General features: G+C 43.1%; 1 protein-coding gene and 1 long non-coding RNA gene across 2 annotated transcripts in view; one reads left to right on the forward strand and one right to left on the reverse strand.

Moving 5' to 3' along the window:
* Positions 1-24301, reverse strand: part of LOC107400489 (disks large homolog 5-like) — a 127838-nt gene that overhangs the window by 78387 nt on the left and 25150 nt on the right. The gene's annotated exons all lie outside the window — the stretch shown is intronic.
* On the forward strand, positions 252-7410 carry LOC143270649 (uncharacterized). The gene is made up of 2 exons (XR_013047885.1): positions 252-551; positions 641-7410. It is a non-coding gene; the product is annotated as an uncharacterized LOC143270649 (long non-coding RNA).

Genomic DNA, 24301 nt, shown 5'->3' on the forward strand with positions numbered 1-24301 from the left:
TCCTACAGCCTGTTTATGGGACAATAGCAGAACAGCTAGGAAAAACCAATCCCTGCAATCAGGGTTTCTCAAGGAGACCCCACTGAGTTCTTCCACAGGAAGTCACATGGGAAGAAAAGGGTTATTATTCCTGCCTCATTAGGTCCTGAACTCCACCAGAAATAAACCAGCTATTATCTGAAAGGCCACAGGTCTAGGGTGGTGAATGCATCTTTCTGTCAGCCTCATCAATGGTCTAACATAAACTTTTTCTTCTAGGTGCCTGGCCATATCCTGAATCGTGGACCCCAAGAATTCCTGATTTGCATGTGTGCACACTGAGCATTGGTGACATGGAGGAAAAAGAGCACCTCTCCCCTCCCCTTCCTGGAAGACTAGCATGCCATTGTCTGAGCTCCAGAGGAACTCAGAGGCTCCACACAGCAACAGGAGGACATGCTGTGGAGGATGATGACATGGTTTCTCTTCCATCATCCAACTACAGACAACCACCCCAAATTACCAACAAGACCTGGGGAATCTACAGGAGTGTCCCTTGTGGAAGCCTCCCAGTGGGTACTTACTGTTGAATCCTGCCCAACATAGACCCATCTACATTTTGACAGTTCAGAAAGTCACCTATGCCTCTCTGTCTTCACAGATAACAAAGAAAACCTGCTAAGCAGGTAAAGAAATATCTCAGAAGAGCCTTGGGAATTAAATGTGCTTCTCTTTCTGAACTCTAGAGTGGATCTCCTGAGAAGGGCAGTACCCATGGACCACCTGTCCCAGGCCTCCACTAACATGAAGAGGCAGAACTTGAGGTCATACATTTGGCCCATCTGGTATTATGGTATTATGCAGAGACGATTTACAAAGCAATATTTAAGTATTTAATTAGAATTCCAGCATAATTTCTATTAATTGGCATTCAGAATGCTTTGACCCCTGGAGGAGAGAAATACAAAGCTTTATGAGCTCCCAGCTTCTACCAGTTGTTATTCTAAAGGTGACAGATGTTTGCACTTCATCTATAGACTCAGCAAAACCCAGTCTAATGCTCAAACACAAGATGTAACAACCAATGGGACCTAAACCTAGAAAACATGGCAGAGGACAGGAGAGATCCCTCCAGACCCCCATCTTCTTCTTCCAGGACTTCCCACAAAACCTCAGAGATCCACAAAGACCTACATGGAAGTAATGGAGACTGGATATGTGGAACAGAGCAGAAAGCTCAGAAACAGACCCAGCAAAATCCTGCCAGCTGATTTTCTCATAGTCACCCATGGAAATCCAAGCAGAGAAAATGGCTTGTCCACCAATGATTGCAGAAGAAGATTTAAAAACAAATAAGAAACCCATTGAAAAACTGAACACAGTCAGCATTTCTATTGACCTCAAATACAAACACTATAATGCTCACATAAAGATATAGAAGAGGACTACATGATTTCCTGCCTTATAAAAAGGAAGATCAGAAATAACACAGAGTAGATGAACTGTGGACTCGGGAGCCCTGCTGCCACCAGACATGAAAATACAGAAGCTGGAGCATGGCTGGAGCAGACACTCCCGCAGGACATCTAGAGAGAGCCTGGCTCCTGACACACCCCAGGAAGACAACAAATCCCTGACAGTGAAAGTTGTGTGGCTATGAGGAGGTGGAGGTGTAGTATGTGCTGTGTGGAGTGAGGATGGCTGAAACCTATCATATCATGTGGGATGGAGATGAGCTGTCCAGCTGATCTGATAACAGCACTGTATGGATGGTCCAGTCAGCTGGGGAAAGCAGCAGGTCTGACACTTAGATACTCACATGTGCTATGCATGCCTCTGCCACTATTAACAACTTACATACAGTGCCAGTTTAAGGACATGAAGGACTCCCCTCACCCACACTCTCCACAGAGTTCTCTATGTATTAGGCCTAGGTATTCAACTCCCTTCTGTTGTCCCACATGCAATGCTAGATTCTAGACCATGCTAGACATGCCTCCAACAACAATGTCCTAAGACATGGGGAAATGTACCAGGCCCTGTTGCACACTTTATCTTCTGACAAGGACACACATTTACTGCTTGGTTCAAATACTCCTGGAATCTTCCTGCACTGACATGCAACACTTGGTATAATGCAACGTGGGACACTACACCCACGCCACCTCACTTGTACTACCAGCTGTCAGACCATGATAAACAACCTCTACAACATACACACACACACACACACACACACACACACACACACACACACAGCCTCTAATACACTTCTAAGTCTTGGGCCATGAATGACTTCTCACCCAACCACACATTGACTGCTAGGTATCCGGCATTGCTAAACCCTCAGACATACCTCACATGTATTCCTAGGTCTGGATCTGGTATGTCACTCACATAATCCTTTATTATCAGCTACTTATCAGGCCATACAAGACACTCTCTTGCTACTGTACCCAAATATTCTGCTGGTATTGGACCCCACTTGACATCTCATCGTCCACTGCCAACCAACTTCAAAATGTTATTAGGCCTTGACGGACACCAGCTCAGCCATGAGCTGACACATACTCAGTAGGAATTGTGCAGAGCTCGACACCCCATTCTCCCACTGCTCCCCTCTGACATAGTTATCATCAAACACACTGGACACACCTCCACCCCTGTGACCACACATCCACTTTAGGTACCAGGTCCAGTTTGACCTCATACCACACATTAGTTGACAGCCATCAGACCATGCTGGGAACTTCTCCCCCTTTCAGGTCTTGCACAATACCTAGCAATTAGCATTGACAGACACCTTCCTTCTGCTGAAGACACATCCACACTGCTAGGCATCAGCTTCTACTGGACTTCTTCCTATGCTATACCATGTGCTGGGTCTCAGGCTCTACTGCTAGTTACTGGGCCATGCTGGACATTAAACCCTGTCCACACCACAGTGCATATAAAGTGCTGTGTGTCAGGTTCATTTGAACACAAGCTTCATCACACATGACTTGCTAGGTACCAGACAATGTTGACACACACCCTTACCCCCAATATACACTGCTGGACCAGGGGACATTGTAATTTTAAAGGCTCTGCTAGACACCTCCATCACTGACATATCAAGATTCTTGCTATCAGACACTACCACTTTGTGCAGATTTCAGTCATGTATATTGAAGTATATTGTATGCATATATAATAATTGGCTTCAAGTCTTACCCAAAATAGCACCATTCTATTGACAACATATACTACCAGACAGGGGCATGGGTCTAAGCACAGCTGAAAATTAGCAGGGCTATTGTGGCAGCAGGATGGGTGAAGGAAGAGAAACTTATTAGATGAGGCCTGTTATCCTGCACAATATCCGGGTTAGGACTGGGAAGTCCTGAGGATGTGATACACAGTAGGGCATCCAGGCCTCAGGCAGGTGTGCAGCAAAGCCTGAAACCAAACTGTGTTTCAGGTTATAGTGGCAGGGGTAGGAGTAACCTGCCGGGCCTGGTAACTAGTGGGACATGGGTGGGTTTGGCATCAGGACTGGCGGGCAGTAGATAGTAAGGCCTGTCATGGGGCAGCTCCTGATAGTGGGATGAGTCTCTGTGGGAGAAGCAGGGGGATGCCCTGCAGTGTGTCTTATGAACACAATGGTGTATGTTGGGTGGCAGCAGTTGGGAGCTGTCTAGATCCATTAGGGCATGACATCTAGCAGGCTATGTAGGATTTCCAGCCATGCCTGTTCAGTAGTAATATATGTGGAGCAGTGGTGAAGATGATGATGTTATGAAGAAAAGTGTGTGTGTGTGTGTGTGTGTGTGTGTGTGTGTGTGTGTGTGTTTGAACTTGTGGTGAGTGTTCATAGAGTGTGCTGTATTGTCATGGAGATAGCTGTCTTAGAGAAAATGAGTCATTGACTAGGCAAATAGAAGCCCAGGGTCAGTATATTATTAATGAAGTTGATCAGAGAAAGTATCTTCAAGACATGGACTTGAGAGATTTGGAAAAGTAAGGGTAGAAAACAAGAAATGTCAGGCTTGATGAATACAGGCCTAGGGGAGAAATTTGACTTTATTTTTACTGTACCAAGAAGCCAAGTTTTCTCTTAGCCAACAACACTAGGTATCATCGTCTCTAAGGTGTCCTCACACTTAAAACCCACCCCCACGATGCTAGGTGTCAGCGTCTACTCTGAAAAATGTCTTCTACAGCAGGTGCCAAACACACATGCCTAGGCGTGAGGGCCAGTAGGTCAACTGTCCATTAAAGAAAATGCTCCTTTCAAACAGTTGGGTAGCTTGTCCTCCATGCGATCAACAATGCAATGGCTAAAGCCCCATGCACAGGGCTGGGTATCTGGTGTTTCTAAGGATCCCCTTACCTACAGCAGCAGAAGCCATAAACAGATGCCCACATACTATGACACAAGTGTCAGGGGCCAGTATTTATCTCTTCCCATAGAACCACATATACATACATGGATAGGTCACATTCCTGATAGGAATTGCCTCAGCTACATCAGTGCAACACACCCAGAACTAGGCATCAGATCCTGCTGGGCACCTCTTCCCCTACATCCAAAGGACCACACAGTTACACAGCTAGTTTTCTAGTACTGGTACCCCTCCCCATATAGTCAAATGCCTTGTATACATCCACACACTCACAAACACACTCAGGCACACATGCTTGTATGATCCCATGCACGTGCTCATGCACTGTCCTCTAGCTGTCATGTCAACAAGGTCTCCCCCATTCAGCCAAAGCCCTGTTTACACACAGTTGTCAAAGTGCTGCCCTTCTGGGAGTCTATTCCCTGCAGCCAAACACATACACAGAGACAGACAGAGAGACAGAGTCAGAGAGACACAGAGTCCGAGGTCACGTCCTGCTGTTCCCACTCCTTAACAGACAAAGCTGTCTACTAAGGGCTAGGTGTCAGGTCCTGATACCTACCTCTTTTTCTATATTCATAGTGCAATATTCTTACACAGCTAGTTTACCAATATGCACCCCATCCCCTATAATCAAATGCTAGGTACACACTCACACACTCAGAAACACACTCAGGCATGCATGCTCCTATAAATGCATTCATGAATTCAATACACTCTCAGCTAGCTATCAGGTCCTAGAAGATAGCCACCATACAAGGAAAGCCCCACATATATTTCTAGGCATTAAGTCCTGTGAGGTAGAGGTATCACCCATACAAAAAAAAAACCTCCACATACACATCTAAGTGTTAGGTCCTGTGTGGTGTCCCACACAGAGCTAAAGCCCTATTTACACACAGCCAACAAGGTGCTTCTGCTGCTAGGTGTCCATTACTAAAGCCAATCTCTCTGTCTCTTTCTCTCCTCTTCCCCTCCAACCCCATCCCTCTGTCACATACACACATGTATATATGTACATCTAAGCCCCTGTACTGTTAGGTATACATTTGCCTAGAGCCAAAGACTCCCAATACATGCGATTTGACTGGTCCTTCAGGGTTATTGTCTCCATTATAGGCAAAGCCACCCCCTCATCAACACACAATACACACACACATACACACACACACACACACACACACACACACACACACACACACGTGCAGTTACATGGCAGGATCTGTTGGATTTACAGCTTCCTTAAAACCAAAGCACATAAACAGGGCCAGGTGTCAGCTTCTGTTAGGTCCACTCTTCCCTACAGCCAATATTCCTCTTATGCAGCTAGGTATCCTGACCTCATAGAGATCCACTGTGATACATAAAGTCCCATGCACAAGGCTAGGCGTCACATCCTGCTGGGAACCCCAGACACGGGCAAACACCCAGGCACAGCTCTCATATTCATATAAGGCAAGTGTCAGGTCAGGTATTTGTCTCTAGCCTTACAACCAAAGTTCCACATACACAAACATGGTTAGGTTTTAGGATCTGATAGTTACCTTCTTCCCCAAGCAAAACACCAGGTTAACACAAACATACAAACATACAAATGCAAGCATGCACACATGCACATATACAATCATGCATGCAGGCCTGTGAGAACCCTCCCCAGGATGTGAATCCCAAGAGTTTTCCCCCTAGAATTCACCCATGAATGGACCTATGGATTTAGGGGAAGGCTAGGACTTGGCACCTACCTGTGAGTGTGTGGCATTGTTGTAGAACTGGGGTCTTCCTCATAGGAATACAAGTAGTCATGTATGTTTTTATGGCTTTGGCTGTAAGGGTGAGACTACAATGCTACCCTTGACACCTAGCCCTGTGTGGAGAGCTAGGGCTTAAAATAGAAAGAAGTCCATCAGGACTTGACTTTGTAAGTGTGTGTGTGTGTGTGTGTGTGTGTGTGTGTGTGTGTGTGTGTGTGTAGGGTTGTGCATTAGCTTGGTGAAGTAATGCCTAGTAGGTCTTGACACACCTTCCCTACAGCCAAAGACCTTTATTCACATATCTGACTCACTATCAGTTCCTGCTGGATAAACTCTTTTTTTTACAGCCTAGCCAAACTGACACAAATCTCAGAACCTGCTAGGAATATCACCCTATATTGAAAAGACCCACCTATGACTAGAGCATCATGTGCTCCTCAGTATCACCTTCCCAAAAGCAAAGCTTCAAATATACTGGCCAGGTGTGTCACATCATGCTAGGTACCGTAATCTCTACAGCCAATGTTACAGGTACACAGAGAGGTGGAGTTAGGTTATTCTGACTGCCCCCAGACTTATAATCAAAGACTCTGTCTCTGTCTCTGTCTCTCTCATACACACACACACACACAACTATGTATCTGTTACTTCTAGATATTTCCTCCCCGCAGGACAGTCCGACAAACACACACAGGGCTAGATTTCTACTCCTGCTAGATACAATCTCCCTGGCAAGATCTCAGAAGAACCTCTAAGAGGACATGGTATCTAGCTGAGGAAGAGGAATATACATACAGCCAAAACTAGACACAAAAAGCCAGGTGTCAGTTCTTTTGGTATCCATTCCCCTCTGTGTATCTCTATGTTTTATACTCACTTCAGAAGTTTGGGAGCCAGAAAGAGCTGATGGAGATAACCTCTGGCATTTGTCTTTCTGGATCTGGGTTCTCTCGCTCAATATCATCTTTTCCACATTCATCCATTTACAGAGAAGGATGGCTTAAACAAGAGGATTATTTGCTGAGTGTCTGAATCTAGTTCTGTTATTGATTTTGCAGTTGCATGCAGTTTACAGGACCCATTTCTTTATTAACACCTAATGTGGGAGATCAGGCCCAATGTGTGTGCCTCCACCCCTGTACATTGGTCAGGAATTGTGTAAGAAAGGAAACTGAATTAGCCATGAAGAGCAAGTCAGAAAAGAGCTATCCTCTGAATCTGCTAGAGTTCTTTGAAGACTTCCCTAATGTTGTACATTGAACCGGATATGGGGGCCAAATAAACTCTTTCTACCACATTGGGTTATGTCAGGAACTGTCTATCAACAATACAAAGTATACTAAGACAGTATCCCAGGACTGGCCTCAATTTGTAATCCTTCAAACTTCACCTACTGACCGTTGGTTTTAAGAATGTAATATAAACCTGTATGAACAAATAGAAGCATTAAGGTTGACTAGATCTCAGGGAGAAAACAAATCAAGGACCAGTAAAATACAATTTCATCAGGTGAGGTTATTTTAATGAAGGTAATCATCGAATACATCTCAAGCAGACACATTGGAGAAATACTGCTGAATGAGGATAGACACACAAATAGTGCCTGATGGTATATACAGAGACAGGGGAGGATTCTTAGTTTATTTTTTAATATGTTAAGTACCAAACAAAGTTAAATAGAAGAGTGAAATACTATGACTTGAGATAGTTAATCATGGGGCATGTAATTAATAACAGTGATTGCTGAAACCTCAGTTTAGGAGGCTGGCAGAGCTGTGAAAACATCATGGCTTGTTCACGCTCTGGATCCAGTGTCGGTGAATATACCCACTGCACTCTGTGAAACATGGCTCATGAGGTCAGAATACATGTTAGCACATTGTGACCAGCACACACAACCATTGTAATACACATAACCTGGCTCATGAGTTCAGAGCATGTGGGATATTCTGAATCCTGCCACAGCACACATCTCATCTCAATTCCTGCATTCTGGTTGGTGAGGTCAGAAGGGATAGAACTCCTAGATCATCCAGCATCAGGAAGTTATCCCATCTACAAACCAACACTGTTTGTCTCCACACCAGAGCACATGCATAACACAGGGGAGCCTAGTACAGCCACACTAGGAACACCAAGGATCAATTCAAATACTCCCAAACAGAAAGCAAACAGAAACACTCAAGTAACAAACTAAATCCAGTTGAGCAAGGCCCATGACAAAACCAGAAGTAACATGAAAATCCAGGACAACAAAACGCCTCCCAAAATGACCAGTTCCAAGTAGTGGCCAACAATAAGAGAGACTTAACCCAATTCAAGGCTGGGTAACATGGAAAACCCATTGGCAGATGCATAGAACTCCCTGGGAAGGGGAAATAAAGGAATACCTCCTGGGGGCAGGTTAGGATGGGAGCATGAGGGTTTGGGTTGGGAAGTGCATGAAGGGGCACTCTACTGAGAGATGATTCGAAGCAGGGAGCATTTTAGGGTCAGATAGAACATGATGCAAGGGAAACTCCCCAAAATCTACAAGGATGATACCAACTAAGACTTCTAGTAATAGTGGACACACAGCTTGAACCAGCCATCTCTAGTGGTTAGTTGATGGCTACCTCAATTGTCATCAGGGAACCTTCATTCAGTAACTGATGGAAATATATGCAGAGATTCACAGCAAAACATTAGAGTTTTTTTGGGTTCAGGGAATCCTGCTGAAGAGAGGGAGTAAGGAATATAGGAGTCAGAAGGGTCAAGAATAACACAAAAAGCAGAAACAAGTAAACTGGGTCATTGGAACTCACAGAGTCTGAACCTGCATAGGAATGACCAATGCCCTCTACTTATATGTGACAGATGTGTAGCTTGGTCTACTTGTGTGACTCCTAACAATGGTAGTGGGGCTGTCCCTTGGGCTTTGGCTGGCTCTTTGGAACCTATTTGTGAGTCCCTGCTGTGCACCACTCTGCTTCCTAACACATACTGCTCAGTATAATCCCATTTGGGCAAGTTCTGACTTCCAGAATGGTAGAGAACACTGGGATAAGAGGAGGTCTGTAGATGGACAAGAAAACATGGCTATTACTCTGGGAATATATTGGTGTCATAGTGCAGATACTGTTGTAGGGTGTGGGATGTGAGCACTTTTGAAGATCTGGCAGATCCAGTGCTGGGTGGTTATTAGGATAACCCACATGGCAGGGATCATGTCAAGGAAGGACTGATGCTCCATTAGTGGAAGCAAACTGACCATAAATAATGTCCCCAATGGGTAAGGTTTGTTATTATGCATGCCTTTAGTGACCTCACCCAGCAGCTTCCTGCCAGCTTGCCCATTGCTGGGACCCCAAGAAAGTTAAACCATTCTGAGAGCAGCAGGCTATCGAAACCACCTGGTGAGACTTAAGGAGGAGAGCTCCACAGTGATGCCAACCCCAGTAAAGCAAGGTGGAATGCCATGACCATTGACCTTCAGCTGTGTCTTGGCCACAGCATACCTCCCTTCCCACCTTGGTTTTACATCATACTGAGTAGCCATTCAGTGTCAAATGTTAATGACCAAGATCTCATATAGAAAATAATTCCCAAATGATGCTGATCCTCCATGGATTGTAAGAATGAAGTTAAAGACCAAGGCCAAAGGGCAAGTGGGTTGGCACTAATGACTATGGGGTCTGCTCATTGCTGGTTCATTGTCCACCAGAAAGAGACAGGTGGAGTCCATACCATGAGAGCTCTATGACAATAAAAGTGAGCAAAGTGGGGGAGTGGATTAAGGTAAAAGGTTCCATAGCAGCCCATGCCAGGAGCAGCTGAGTGGGTAAGAGGCTTTGGGACTTCCTTTCCTACACTAACACACCTTATACCAGGCAAGTGTTCCCCAATCACTAAGGAGTGACAGGGGATCTTTTCTGTAGCCATCACTGAACCAGTCCTGGACACCTCTCTGGTACCCTGACTCACATGTAGACACAACTGAAGATTCTGATTCCACCTTGTATTGATGACTTCTCAGGGATCGCATAGTTCTGTGGGGAAGACAATGGGAGAACACTACCCATTTTCAGTCCTTTTGAGACTGTTGGCCCCTCTTTTCATCTAAACACTCCCCTTCAAATCAAGATTGGGACTGAACTTCAGAATCTCAGAGCTCAATGAACACTGCCTTGAAGATCATCTGCAGCCCAGGTTTTCCCTGGTTCACACCTATCCAGTTCTTAAATTCTCAGAAGACTTTAGGTGATAGGCTGAACATTACCTTTGCATTTAGATTTTACAGTACTAGCAGGTAAACCAGGGGATTACATAAGCTCACGTGCCTTGGTCGTCATCTCTTATGCCAAGACCTGAAAACAAAATAACCCTGACTTGGGCCTGACTTGCCTGATACAAACCCTCCATTTGCTAGGAAAGTCATTGACCTTTTTGATAATTTTTTGCACCTTGAAGGCAATCCAAATTAAACTGAATCAGACAGAATTGGAAAAGTCCAGGTTTAATGGTTAAAGTGTTCCCAGATGAATCCCCTGCCCCTCAGAAAGGAGACAGCAATGGTAGACTGGAAGAACCACGTGTCTGTTTTTCTAGGATGCTGCTCTGGGGGAGGAGCTGTGTTTGGCAGGCTTTGAAGGGGTGGATTTGGGGAGGAACTGTGTTTGGTGAGCTTTGAAGGGGCAGGTTTGGAGAACGAAATTGGGGAGGAGAGTTAAGATGGATCTTCCACCAGAATCCTTCCAAACATTCCAGACTCTTTGGGTATAGGGAAGCCAGGGTGCCAGGAGCTGAGGTGGAGCTCCCACCCAAATATTCCAGACTCTTTGAGTATAGGGGTACTGGTTCAAGTCTGACTACTTCCTTCAGGCATGGGGCGATGTGAGGAAGAGGAGTTGGGGGTTGCTGGGCTCACATACAGCAAGAGGTGTGAGGGGAGGTGCCTCCAGTCAATTGTCATCCTGGAGACTCAGGCATCTGTTTCTTGAGGCAACAATGAAGGCAAGTTTCTATGAAAAAATAGATCATTAACATGCTCTAGTTGTACTGTAAAGATGATTGTACAGAGCAGAAGAGCAGACAGACCCTTTATTGGGACATCTTGGAAAACCGGAGGGTTGCTGGGGATGTCTTTCTGTATGCTATGAATGTGTGTTGCTCTGATTTGGTTGATAAATAAAATATTGATTGGCCAGTAGCCAGGCAGGAAGTATAGTATAGGTGGGATAAGCTGAGAGGAGAATTCTGGGAACAGGAAGGTTGAGTCAGGAGTCACCAGCCAGACACAGAGGAAGCAAGATGTAAAGGCAGAACTTGGAAAAGGTACCAAACCATGTGTCTGAACATAAATAAGAATTATGGGTTAATTTAAGTGTAAGAGCTAGCCAATAGATAGCCTGAGCTAATAGCCGAGCTGTTTTAATTAATATAAGCCTCTCTGTGTTCACTTGGGTCCAAGTGGCTGCAAGGCTGCAGTAGCCAGGCAGGACCAGGAAAATTTCAGCTACAAATGGCACCCAATGGCTTGAGTTTCTACCTGAATCTTGAGAATATTTAGTAAGCAATTCTAAATGGAGCCCCAAACAGGTTCCTGCTTCATGTGTCATGTGGGTGGTGAGATGCCACAACATGTGGGTTTGAGGTATTTCATGGTGGCTTCATGGCATGTGGTTTGACCTGCAGCATGGCAGCACTGAGGTATCTCCAAGTTGCACATTACACTGCATGGTAAATTTGGCCTTTGCTAACAAAAGAGAGAGAGAGAGAGAGAGAGAGAGAGAGAGAGAGAGAGAGAGAGAGAGAGAGAGAAGAGAAAGGAAGGTAGGAAGGAACGAAGGAAGGAAGGAAGGAGGGAAAGAAAGAGACAGAAAGAAAAAGAAAGAAAGAGAAAGAAAGAAAGAAACAACAAAAGAAAGAAAGAAAGAAAGAAAGAAAGAAAGAAAGAAAGAAAGAAAGAAAGGAGGGAGGGAGGGAGGGAGAGAGGGCGGGAGGGAGGGAGGGAGGAAGGAAAGAAAGAAAGAAAGAAAGAGAGAGAGAGAGAGAAAGAAAGAAAGAAAGAAAGAAAGAAAGAAAGAAAGAAAGAAAGAAAGCTAGCTAGCTACATATGGTTGGATGGAAGCATAGACCCACTGCTCCCCATAGTTCTGCCATGGTGGGTAGCTGAGTTGGGCAGAGTCAGCAGCCAATGCTTCTGCTTCAGTACTAGCCACTGCAGTTTAAAGCAATAGTTACACAATAAGGCAGATTCAGATGGAACAAGACTTTAAATGGTTTACAATGTGTGTAAAAATGTATGTAGGCTTAGAAGATAGAAGAAAGTGAATATAGACAGTTATATAAACAAATAGTTTTAAAACATAGAGTCTTTAAAGAGACATTAAATTAATATAAAAATAACCCACGTAAAGATGAATATTACACAGAAAATCTGGATTGTGTTGTCTTTGATATTTTTAACTGCAGAAAGACATTCAATTGTAAAATCTGCTCAGTTACACCAATTTGTATATTTTAAAGGTAACTTGACTTCAAAATTTAGATCTAAGGATATGTTGCTTTGGAAAGGAGGCTCTGCTTTTGTTTCCACAGTAAGCAAGAGGCTATGGATTTGTTCCAGATGAAGATACATCAGGTTTGACTAGCCAAGACCCTCTAAAAGGTCTCCAATGACACCATGTCTCAGATGATCCATCATCTAGAACAGTTTCAAGGCAACTCCTCAAAGCCTGCCTTGGCCCATACCACATGCCAATTTAGGTGCTCTTCCAGCCTTCTTGGTATAAAGGTAAACAATCCTGTTGCCAGGGGTTCAAGACAGCCTAGTTTTGTTAGAGGCTGTGTTGTAGGAAAGCTTACGATGGTGTGTCAAATGCTGGACCATTCTGAGTGCCTCTAAGCACCGTCCCTGGAAGAGGAAAAGGAAAGCAAGTCCATTTATGTGTGAGGTGAAATGTAAAGATGAGGACATCACCCTGAACATTCAGGTCCTGGTATTTTGTCCATGGCAAATGATGAACCAAGGCAATTTCCAGTTTTCATCTGCACTGCAGAGACTCAGTGTTTTCATGGCAAACACATGGTCCTTGGGAATGCTAAAGAAGACTTGAACATTGTTGAAGCCATGAGCAACTTAGGTCCAAGAAGAGCAAGTTCAGCAAGAAGCTCACCACTACCAACTATGGGATAGCTGTGACAGTTCTGAATGACATACACCTTAAAAACCAGACCATCCCATCTGCAGCTCAAAGGGCACCCATCCTTCTGCTATTCATATCTTATAATCCTTGAGTCCTGATGTTCTTCTTTGGGTTTGTAATTTCCTCATTCTCCTGAATTCCAGCTGGATTGCACAGTTAATTTTGTGGTTATGAGTAGAAACTAAATAAGGGAAAGAAAGACACCATATTGTAATAAGTCAATACCTTCTATCCAAAGGGTTTTATTTTACCAAGCAAAGGGGAGGCTGGGGAGGAGCTGTTAGTTCAATCTTGGGGTAGCAAGCTGAAGAGCCAGACAAACACTAGAGCTGTCAAATTCCTTCCAATGCTCCTTTGATGCTAAAGAATCTGTATGGTGATTCCTAAATGCCTTCCTAAACACCTCCTGACAGCATCCTTTGTGAACACATGCAACTCCTTCAGACCTTTGCTGCTGCTGTGGAAGTCTGTTAGTGCTGCTAGCCAAGAGAAGCTCTGAATGTTGCCTTCATCATAGAGAAGCGAAGAGGCCTAACTCAACATTCGGGCAGCCATGACAGGCTACAAACTAACAATATTAGAACTAGGCCTCACTATTATAATAACCAGGAAAAGCCACAAATGTACCCTGAAGGAGTCAATCAGAATTGAGACAAACAAGTACTAAGTGCTCTAGAACATTAAGGATAGCTTATATAATTTGTATATAGATTGCCAATTTCCTTGCAGCCACTACCAACCACTGTTTGACAAAACATCTGTTACCTCACTCCTACCCAATCAGGAGTCCAACTTGCATCTGAATCCCCTAACCTCCATCCTTTACCCCTTAAAAACCCTGCCTCAACTGAGCTCAATATTCTCCCTGATCCAACCTTTGTGTTAGAATGTATGGAGAGCCCAAGCTGGCTCTTACATTAAGGTTCTTTGCTTTTGCATATGAACTCGGACTCCTGGTGGTCTCTGAGGGGCTTATGATGTGGGGTAACAGGAAGTAGGTTGTGAAAGGAGAACTTGGCATCAGTGTATTCGTTTCTGAAATTATATCATGGATTAAATGTGGTATGAGGAGATTGTGCCGGGAGCTAAAATCAAGATTGTCTGTGATTTTTTTCCATCCTAGCATCACACTGCTTAGTTATAAAGTAGGTGTGTTATTAGATCTGTTTACCATTATATTGTGAATTGACTCAGGAGTCAGGAAGATCACCTCTAGCCTTACCCTGTCATAACTAGTTGAAACTGGTAACTAAAATCTTTATGAACTCCCTTTTTTCTCATAGTTTCAAGAGACCATAAGTTATATATTATCTGTCATGTAAAGGATTAAGTGACCACAGTCAGGTAGACAGTGGAAGGATGTGATAAAGTGTGCCATTGAGGGGTTGTGCTCTTTTTCTCTCTCTCTCTCTCTCTCTCTCTCTCTCTCTCTCTCTCTCTCTCTCTCTCTCTCACACACACACACACACACACACATGTACATCTAGAAAAGTGACTATGAGACAGGAGGAGGGGACCTAAAGTGAGGGAGGGAGGCAAAAGAGGATAATGGTGTATATATGAGATGAACGCAGAAAGTCAATCTGTTTGGGGCAGGAGAGAGGGAAGGTCTATTTGATGGGGTGGAAGGTGCTCCAACCCTGAGCCATGCCCTAACCCTGAAAAGAACTATTTTTAACAAAATACATTTACTTCTGAAGGCTGTAAGAACAAAGAATGGGTTGATGCTCCTAATAGCCTGTCTGGTATCTTGCAGAAAGACACACAAATGCCGTATGAGTCAAGTGCATGAGACCACTGTGCACCAACTGAAGACAAATGAGGCCTTTGCTCCAGGCCAGCAAGAGAAGCTGGTCTGCAACCAAGAAAAATTGAAACATAGTAGGAGTGTCTCTTCCAGAGCTGACAAGCACTCTACAAAAGGAATGGTAACCTAAAAGAGGGGCTCTGAAGGATGAAGCTGAGTTTGTTCATGAGACCGGCCAGTAAAAGGAGGGTGTTGTAGTCTTTTCTGCCTGCTTTTATAAATAAAGTTTTATATCAAGGCAGAAATACTGCATGTGGCCACTTTTGCTACAATACCAAAAACGAATGGTCACAAGAGAGACCGAGGGCTGACGAGGCTGTGATATTTACCTCTTGGTCACTTCCAGACATTTGAGGCCTCTGACTTTGCAGAAGTGTGACTCAGTACCACAAGCCTAAAATTCCATCAGCCGAGGGATGACATCAGCTCTGGGATCCTGTGCTGTGAAGTAGCAGGAGGGAAAAGGCTGAAAGAAGCTCCCCATGACAGGGGGACAGCAACAGTTCCCACAAGCACCATGGGCATGCTCAAGACAGACAAGACACAAGCTTCAGTTTTCTGGTCTTTCCCCACATTACAAGGAGCCATCTTTTGGTAGAATATGGATCATTTGAGGCCAAGGTGCCGCTCAGTGGTGGGGAACTTGCCTGGCATGTCTGAGGTCCTGGATTCTTTCCCCAGGCCCCCCAAATAAAATACTTGATTCAATACAGACAGGCACACCTGACTAATAGCACACAATGTCACCGTATCTACTGGGGAAACTAAGGTGGGAGGGTGTGAATTAAAGGCCAGTCTGGTCTACATCGTGAGTTACAGGACAGTCAGGACTACACAGAAAAAGCCTGTCTTTTATTTTTCAGGATTTAACTGCCTTTATTTTATGATCAAAATTTACATATAATAGAGGGGTGGGGGGATTAGGAGAAAAATAAATAGACTGTGCCTAAACAAACACTTGAAATTCTAGCCAGAGCTAAGACCCATAGTAAACAACCAACTGATGTTGGAAGGAGGTAACTTCGAGAAGTCTGATTGAAGCCTGTCTGAGTGGCATCTCATTAGTTTCAACTGTATGGTATCTTCAAGAACACTGGCATTCACAGTTGTCATGTCCATTGTCACATGTGGGTGGGTGAGTGTGAGAAATGGCTCTCCATGCCTGGGGTGATGTAGAGAGCTACTATTGGAATTGGGTGGAGAACTGAGGAGACATGGGCACACTTGACTTCACCTCCACCGCAGAGTCCCAGAGGATTGGATTCACCTTGTGTGCCAGCTCTTTCCATAGCCTGGTAGCTCCTCCTCTTCCTGTGCCTCTTCCTGTTGCCTGACTTCCTCCAGCTGCTGCGTTTTCAAGGCTTTCGTTTCAGCCATTCTCTTTTCCGTCTCCTGCCACTCCTTGGCTCTCTTCTCCGTGGCCAGTTGAAAGGGTTCCTGAACTAGGAACCAGAGAGATTATCTGCAACTTATTTTTTCTCTTTCCTGGGAACAAAGCACTCCTGGAAACAATGGTGTTTGGACGAGCATTGAAGCAAGCTGCTTCCTTCTGCTGCTTCGGTTCTTTTTCTAGCTGTTGCTTGCTCATCTCAGCCTTATAGGCACCTCTCTTGTCTGTCTCCAGGGAGAAAGGCTCAGCTTGAGTCACATTCTTTATCTTTTTCTCTGGCAAGTTAATGGTGTCACAGGAAGGGCCTTGAACTTGGGCACCTCCCCATTATGCATTTCTTTTATTTTCTTCTCCTTCTGCAACTGGCTCTCTTTGTCCTCGGTATCAAAGGAAAAAGGCCACCCCCATGTTTCTTGCCTCTGGGAGGTGGGGCTTATAAGGCACCCCATAATGTGGCACAGTTTGAGCTCTTTTCTATCCTATACCTCTAAGTGGATCTTTTAACCATGTGTGATTTTTCTACTGCTATATTTTGTTCTTTTATAAAGTATTTGTAAACAAGTCACATCGCACAATATTAGAGAAATTTTCTGTATTAATGTTACCACTTTTCTCAGAAATGTAGTTAAGTACCAGGAAACTGCTAAAATTCCGATGAGAGATGGTTTTCCAAAATTGTTAATAATTTATATTTAATATTTTATTTATTTTTCTCATTTATTTTTGAGTCATGGTTTTATTATGTAGTCCTGGCTAGCCAGGAACATGTTATATAAATCTGTACTCAAACTCACAGAGATCCTCCTGTCTCTGTTTCCTGAGTGCTAGGATTAAAGTAAAGGCATGTACCGCCAACCCTGGATGGAATTCATTTACCAAAATATCAATTTTTAATTAAAATTTTAATTTAACAACTGTCTAGCCATTTGTTGATTGTTTTCCTTAAATACCAACACCTTCTTGGCACTCAATCAACAGGAACCAGATCTAAGAGTTGGGAGCAGAGACATAGGCTAATATGTGAGATTGCCTTTTAAATTCACCTATGTGAAAATTTGATTCAGTGTGTTGTACCCCCAAGTAAGACCACCACAGCGCCAATATCTGAATAAAGCACACAGGGGTTTGTTAATAACAAAACAAGCCCAGGCTTTGTCCGTGTCCAACACTTAACACAGCAAGTGGAGGAGGATGGCCCTGAGCACTCACTTCAAGGAGTTTCTATAAGAAAGATTTATGTACAGAGAGTTACATATCTCAGGATTGGATGAGAGGCTTAGGGGTGAGGTAGTTCTTTGAAGTTACTGGCTGAACTATAAGCATGAGGTTACAGATGGCTAACAGGATGCAGGGTATCTACAGAGACATAATTTTTTTACTCCCTATGTCCTGCTTTTGCTGAACCCAGGATATATACATTCAGATTTATTGTTCCTATCCTATTCTCCCATGAGTTTAACTTCTGGTCAGTTGAGTCCATTACTCCCCATATCCTGTGTTACCAAATCCAGGATATATAGATTTATTATAACAGCCTTATCTTCCCATGAGTTCAACTTCTGGTCAGTTCTACAATTGCTGGTCAGCAAATACGTTTAGAGGAGGGGGAGGGAGCATCTCTCAAGAGGGCTACTGATTTTTCCATTAAATTCCCTCCTTTCCTAGTAACTCGAGGACACCCAGTCATGGGTTGTCAATACCTCGTTTGCAAATATGTACCCTAAGTCTAATGGCCCATTTTCATATCTTGGTTGAGGATCTCATATTGAGTTTGAGTCTTTTGCACCATTATTTTGGTGGTCTCCAAACTTTTTCTGATGAACTGCATCAGCTTGTTTATGAGGTAAGGCCCACAGGTTAATATGAGGGCTAGTAGCAGCAGGGGTCCCAAAAGAATGGAGGTTAGAGTTGTTAGCCAGGGGGAACTGTTACACCAAGATTCGAACCTTCCCTGGCCAGCTTCCCTGTCCCTCTTTCACTTGTTGAGGCCTTTTCTTACTTTGGCCAGAGAGTCCTTAACCAGCCTGGAGTGATCTATATAAACACATCATTTCTCTCCCAGGGCTGCACATAGTCCCCTTGTTGTCAGACTTGGAGGTCGAGTCCTAGCCTATTCTGTAACATGACCTCAGAAAGCAAGGTGAGGGATTCTAGCATCATCAGTTTAGTGGCACCCAAACAGGAATTATTGTTTAGATAAGACTTCAATGATGTAAAAGCCAACAGCAATTAGCAGAAGCAAAAGGGACAAAAGCCCTGTGTTGGCTGACAGAGTTCCTTATCCTGAAGGAACTTGGAAATGAAAATAGGGACCAGTTATTATTTTATCTCAGGTTCTCTATGACAAGAAGTTTTTTTCTATCTAATGTTCCAGAAGGGAATAAGGGAGATGTTTTCGTTTCTGTAATTATTTCCTGCTGATGTTGGGACGTTGTTGGGTCCTAGAAAGCCAGAATGTTAGTCAAAAGCAAGGAGGGGATTTAGAAGCATCTGGTTCATTGACCAGCTGAAGAAACAGCATTTACATTGGCTGGATTGGTCCATATCAGTTTTCAGCAAGTCCATGTGTCACAGGTTGAAGTCAGTAGCTGATGCCTGGATCTGTCTGCCAGTCAAATGGAAGCCCACTGAAACAGATGTAGACTAGAGACAAAAGTTAACTTATTTGGAATTTTTAGGCCCACAGCCTTAGTAAATATATTGGTGTTATCAATCAGTAGTGAAATACATATTGTAGAAAAAGTAGGTAACAGGAATCCATCTGTAAGTCTACAATCAGAAGATAACCATAAGAAATCCAAAATCTTGAGCTCATAATCCAAACAGTAAGCAGTTATTGCTCGATTATCTTATCAGAATTCTATATTAATGTTAAATTCTGACCTTTTTAAGTTTTAATGCAATGACAGTATGGTAAAGGAAAGAAATTTTGTAGTATCTTTTATAAGAACAGCCACTTCAAATTATGTTTAAAACCTGTTTGTCCCTTAATATGAAGCTTGTAAGGCAAACCTGTTTATCTCTCTTTTTTTTTCAGGAGACCTAGTAGCTTTAATTATTTATTCATTGTTCAACGAATTAATAAGGTAGCTGCAACCCCATGGAAGACTCTGGTTGCCTGATGTTGCTAAACTGACAAAGTTGTAGCTACCTAATGATCAATGCCATCAGAGATCTGAGAAAGATTAATTTTACCTGAGTACAGACTTCCAAATCTATTAAAGAATGGCAGAGACTATCCATTGCCCAGACTGCCATCATCCCAGGCTCCTGTTGTCTTCATAGTCTTGGCAGGACAGGTGTCAGGACAGCATCAGTCTTGGCTGCTGGGCACATACCATTAAAGTTCCCTGTGTAGGGGCAACTTTGGTAAAGACTGAGCTTATCTTGTCAGTGTCTCATATGTCCATTCTAGGCCAGATCCCTGGCAGCTGGTGTTGAGTCTGGGTGTCATCTTTTCATTGTTCCATGTCTTTTTGGAAACCTTGAGAGTTAAAGCTAGGAGCTGGGAGTTTCTGTTTGTTCTAGTGAGCTAGTAAGCTTTTTATCAAATAATTTAAATGCCATATTCATTAGATCTTTGACAGGTTTGAGGACCATTGTCTATTAAATATATCTGAGCTAAACAAATCTAGTCCTAATCTTGAAAACATCTCCAAGTTTGGTAACAATAACCAAGTCAATATGTTATCCTGTAGATATATTAGTCAAATGGACCTCTCAGGTTCTGTTTTATTTCTTTTTTAATAGCTTATTGTTACATATGAGTTAACAGTTTATGCTTGATACTAGTATCTGGATGGCCGGATGACTAGTATTAGCATGTATTCCTTAATACAAAGGACATGCAAACTCAGACATTCAAATCCAAACATACATGTGGTTACATTTTTATCCATACCTGCAGAGTAGACAGTCATTTTTAAAACTATAAACCTTTGGATTCTCAGTGTAACAGCAGAATAGCAAGAGAAAGAAATCCAGAACATGTTTTAGTTTTTATACATCTCAAATCATTTTTTTTCATTACTTAAGCCTTTTTATCCTCAGACTTTTATAACTTGCTTTTACATAGTCTAATAACTTGCATTTCATATACTTTCCTTCTTCCCAAAACATTCTTTTTATATTCCCATACCTAAAACTTTTATATCTTAGACCCCATATAAACTCTTTTTATATTCAAATCTCATAACTTATTTAAAATTTAAAGTTTCACATTTTTATATCTTAAACTACTTCCTCAGACCCAGTACAGTATGTATTCAGTCTCTAATGACATACTTAAGCCTTTAAATTTTTATAAAAACATTACATCTTAAAATATCTTTTTTTTTCTGTTTAATTCATTGAGTTATCCTCTACTTGGAATTTGATACAGTTTTTTCTTATCTTAACCAATAATAATTTGTAACCAATTCTCTTAAATGATGGCAAGTATTTGTAACCCATTGAACTGAAATGACCAAAATCCATGTATTTTGTGTGTGTATGTGGAAACAAAATCATAATTTTTTAAAACGTAATGTATCTTTAACATTTTTTTCTAAGCATTACCAGGACAGAGGAGGTTTAATATGGGAAGCTAATGATGAAGTTGGCTTAAGAAGGAAGGGAGGGGGATTTAGATTCAGAGTGTGAAGTTAGTAAACTCCCAACTGCCCCCATCTCCCCCACCTCTGCCTGCCTGTAGAGAGAATGCATTTCCATCTTCTGTGAGAGCCACAGGAGCATCTCCTGTAGGTTAATACCAGCCCTGTGCATCCTGGCCCTGAGTCTGTTCCAAGTTCCTGTGAGGGAGGCATCTGCCCGCCCACCCAGGGCCTCTCCTGCTGGGTCTGCCTGCTCTGGGAATTCACCTCCCTGCTTTCTTGGGGAGGGCCCAGTCTCAGACCTTCCAAGTGATAAGCACTCAGCATGTGGCCCTGCTGATGAGCTTACCTCACCTGCCAATTCTGTGGGCCTGATAGCAATAAGGGAAGCTAGTAGACAGAAACAAGAAACATTTACATAGACATAAGTGCCAGAAGGGCCAGTGGTGAAAGGGTTGATTCCCACCTTGATCAAGGGGAACAGTAGCTCTTATGGGAAGGGCAATCTAACCAGGATCAGGAGTTTCTCCTCTCTGCCTCTATGTACCTTCACAGCTGGTCCTCCCCCTAGGGCAGGGTTTGTGGGAACCATGGGGAGCTCTTCCTTGGCCAGCATCAAAGGTTGCTTTGGGAGGCCAAGCAAACATTGGAAGAGACCCATTCTGAACTGCAAAAGGTGACAAACTTCCCTTGGTGAATCCATCATTCTATTGTGAGCAGTGGATCACACATCCTTTCAGTATGCTAGGTGAAAGTCCAGGGAGGAAGAGGGTGACTGTCCCATGGCATCCATCTTAGTCAAGTCAACAATGAGAACAATGAACACATTACACACAAGACCAAGGGCACACACAAAACTTTGCCCCAAGAGATAACCAACAAAGTTCCAAGAACAATGCAGCCTGATGTGCTCTGAAGGGAGCGACCCTCCAGGCTCAGCCACACCAAAAATCTTCCAGACTCGAGGCTCTCTGTCCTCAGTTAAACAGACCTTGGGACTACCATAGCCCCATTAATAGGGTCCAGAATTTCTTCTAAAATCCTGTGATCCTGGTTCCAGTGCGTCCACTGGCTGCCACTGGTATTGACCATTACTGGACCATTTCACAGATCTACTGTGCCTCAGAAAATGAACGTACAGAGTCACACAAAGACAAGGACAAGCAAAGACACAGAAACTTACCAGCCAGTTAGGAAACCCTCAGATCAGGGTCTAGGGGTAGCAGAGGATCCAGGATGAGCCCCTAAATGTTGTGCCCACATCGCAAGACCCCTGAGCAAGACCACCACAGAGCCCATATCCTATGCAAGCACATAGGGGATTTATTAACAACAAAGCAACCCCAGACTTGGTCTGTGTCCAACACTCAACACAGCAGGTAGAGGAGTGCTGTGGGATGGTCTGTATGTCAAATTGCTCTGATTGGTCAATAAATAAAACACTGATTGGCCAGCGGCCAGGCAGGAAGTATAGGTGGGACTAACAGAGAGGAAAATTGAGACAACAGGAAGACAATAGTGCTAGCCACCACCAGGACAAGCAGCATGTGAAGACACTGGAAAGCCACAAGGCAAGGTATAGATTTATGGAAATGGATTAATTTAAGCTATAAGAACAGTTAGAAAGAAGCCTGCCACAGCCATAAAGTTTGTAAGCAATATAAGTCTCTGTGTTTACTTGCTTGGGTCTGAGTGGCTGTGGGACTGGCCGGTGACATAGATTTGCCCTGACTGTGGGCAAGGCAGAAAAACTCTAGCTACAGAGGAGGGCGGCCCTGAACATTCACTTTAAGGGGTTTATATAGGAAAAGTTTATGTGCAGAGGGTTATAAATCAGGATTGGATGAGGGGACTAGAGGTGAAGTAGTTCTTTGAAGTTACTGGCTGAACTATAAGGTAACTATGAGGTTATTAATGGCTAACAGGATGCAGGGTATCCACAGAAACATAAATTTTACTCCCTATGTCCTGATCCCAGGATATATACATTCAGATCTATTGTTTCAGTCCTATTTTCCCATAAAATCAATCTCCGGTTGGCTCTAAAACTGCTGGTCAGCAAATACCTTTAGAGGAGGAGGGTGAGAGGGCATCTTTCAATAGGGCTCCTGATTTTTCCTTAATTAGTAGTGTCTATTGTAATTCCAACAGCAAAAAAATATAAGGCCATAGCAAATAGGCAATCCAGAAGAGAAACCACAAAACCTGGTGTTCCAATGAGCAACATCCTGAATTTGGAATTTAGTATTATGAAGTCAGAAATAGATTGGGTAGTAAATTCTTTTGAGGAACAATTCTTCTAGTGTCCCATAACTTAACTCTGATAATATATAGATTTATAGCATTCAATTGATAATAGTACCTCATTCAATATTACATTAAATTACAAATAGAAATAAGAAAACAACACTTATCTCTTTAATGTATGCATTCTCATTTTATTAACAAATTGAAAAAATACCATTTATGTTGAATTTTATAATTTTATATTTTTTAAAGCTGAAGGGCACTCACACTACGACCAGGCTCAAATTCATGATCTTCCTGCCTCAGCTTCCCAAGTTGGTAGCTTTGGAAATATGTGTGAGACCAAAATAAGCCATCTTAGAAATAAGACCAAAATGCTTTCACCCTAAAATTAAGGCCTAAGATTTCTCCTTTTGGGAAGAGGCCATTAGTTACTGAAACCAGTCAGTTCAGATTCCAGAAACCAGGAAGAGTAAACGTACAGAGTCACAAGATAGTCACAAGGTAAAGCCTGCCAGACTATGGAATGTCCTCTCCCTTGTTTCCAGGGTAACTGACCACAGAAATGCCCCCACCTGAGGGCAGCCAATGAGAAATGATGGCGTGCAACCACTCCCTTAGAAGTATTTTCTAGAAGTTCCTAGAAGCGAGCCAATCAGAATTGTACCTGTACTAGCACACCTAAATGATGTAACCTTGTGATTTTTCCCTTTAAAAGCTGAGCTTGCAGATAGGTGGGCACTTCCTCCAGCCTCCACCTCGCTGGATGTATTGGACGAAGTCCCCGCCTAGGCTTGTTTATGTAGAATTAAACCTTGCTTTTGCATTCCGGCATGCTTGTCTTTGGTGGTCTCTCTGGGGGTCACGATCTGGGCACAACATATGCACCGCCATGCCAAATAAAATATATTTCTCAAACTGGATGGTCAGATCTATGTACTTGCATTTATAAGGTATATGTAA

Source organism: Peromyscus maniculatus, chromosome 23 (genome assembly GCF_049852395.1).
Source record: "Peromyscus maniculatus bairdii isolate BWxNUB_F1_BW_parent chromosome 23, HU_Pman_BW_mat_3.1, whole genome shotgun sequence".
Classification (NCBI taxonomy): domain Eukaryota; kingdom Metazoa; phylum Chordata; class Mammalia; order Rodentia; family Cricetidae; genus Peromyscus; species Peromyscus maniculatus.